The 1619-nt window shown below is 39.8% G+C and overlaps 1 long non-coding RNA gene across 1 annotated transcript; it reads right to left on the minus strand.

Annotated features, from left to right (window-relative positions):
* Positions 1–42: 42 nt before the first annotated feature.
* LOC104919103 (uncharacterized) lies at positions 43–1617 on the minus strand. Its single transcript, XR_003461858.1, has 2 exons — positions 1551–1617; positions 43–1466 (listed from the first exon to the last, which is right to left on the minus strand). It is a non-coding gene; the product is annotated as an uncharacterized LOC104919103 (long non-coding RNA).
* Between the last annotated feature and the right edge of the window lie 2 nt (positions 1618–1619).

Raw genomic sequence — 1619 nt, forward strand, 5'->3', positions numbered from 1 at the left:
AGATAAATTTACAATCAAGACAAAACATGCAGCTCCAGTGACTTTTAACCAAAACACCTTTTTAATGAAGAAACACCTTAAACATTTTTTTTGTCCATTGTCCAATTTACCATTTATGAAAGTAATAGTTACAGCGAACTATAATTGACAAACAAAAAGATGGCAGTTTGATTCACACCATTAAAAACATGATTTATTATTGCTATAACAGCAGTGCAAGAAGCACTGACTCAACTCAACTGATTAATTAGTTTCAAAATGTAAGTAAATACTTTACACATTGTTATTGATTCAGTGGAAAGTTTGAGGTACGCTATGGTTTGTCAAATGTTTTTTGGTACCACGTTTTTAAAACGATACGATCTCCATTATTTACACATTCGATACTATCTAAAGTACCAACGTTATTAAAAACAAATCTACAATTGGAACTGCGCCATCCACAATCGATTAACTAGTGGACAATCTCCTCTTCCTGTGAGGTCCACTGATAACTCAGAGAGACCGCCATTATCTGGTAATACATTGAAAACATGGACACAGCTTTTATATTACAAGCTGATAATGTCGACGTATTTCAGTACCACATTGCTTCTGATCGGCTACATTAAGTCTCCTCTATTGTGTGCAAGTGGTTGTTTTCAAACAAGGAAAAAAATGATCTTTCGACTTGTTTGCCTTGTTATGAAAAGAGGTATGGAGTATCCATCCATCCTTTATCTGTTACCGTGTATCCTCTTTGGGGTCACAGTGGGGCTGGAGGTTATCCCAGCTGACAATGGGTGAGAGGTGGGGTACACCCTGGACAAGTCGCCAGCTCATCACAGGGCGGTATGGAGTATAAATTTTTTAATATTAGAATCATTTAAAATTTTGGTATTGTGACAACCTTAGATACAAAATTCTGCAACTTTCCCATGAATATAAACCCAGGGAGATTAACCAGGGTGCCTTCCCTTCACCTTGAATTACTTTCTCAAGCAACCAAAACAAAATTGCATTACAGAAATACCATCTGGAGCAATTTGGGGTTAGGATCTTGCTCAAGGACAACTGGACTGGGTCACCAGCGGCCCTCTGTTTTCTAGATGACCGGCCTTGGTACATGGACTGATGCATCTAGCTTTCTCCTCCCAGGACTCCCACACAAGAAGACTTCTAACAATAACCCACCAGATTACCACAGAACTGAATCAACCATCGTGATGCAGTGGTTAAACTTCAATAACAACATTGGTTACATTGGACGATTCATTCTGGAATATCAGCTTCAGCGTAAAACTCGTCTTGTGGAAGCACAGATCTGTATCCTGACGTCTGGGAGAAGTTGAGCGTCAACTCGTCCTCGGCGTTTTTGCTGATCTGAAGCGTGGACAGCCATTGCAGAACATTATCAAATTGGCCGGTTGGCATTTTCCCCTCTTGATAAGATTCAGCGATGGATGATCGGCGACTCTCGCCCTTCACTGTAAATTCAACAAAACACAGTTTGACTTTGTGCACAGTGCTTGCTGTGAACGTGAGAAATCTTAAAACCATTTTTTACTCACAGTCTGGCATCAAGAATTCCTTGCTGTTCCGAAGAAGCTCTGTCGATCTCATTATTTCCTTATCCAGCT

This window comes from Larimichthys crocea, unplaced genomic scaffold (genome assembly GCF_000972845.2).
Source record: "Larimichthys crocea isolate SSNF unplaced genomic scaffold, L_crocea_2.0 scaffold22899, whole genome shotgun sequence".
Taxonomy (NCBI): Eukaryota; Metazoa; Chordata; class Actinopteri; family Sciaenidae; genus Larimichthys; species Larimichthys crocea.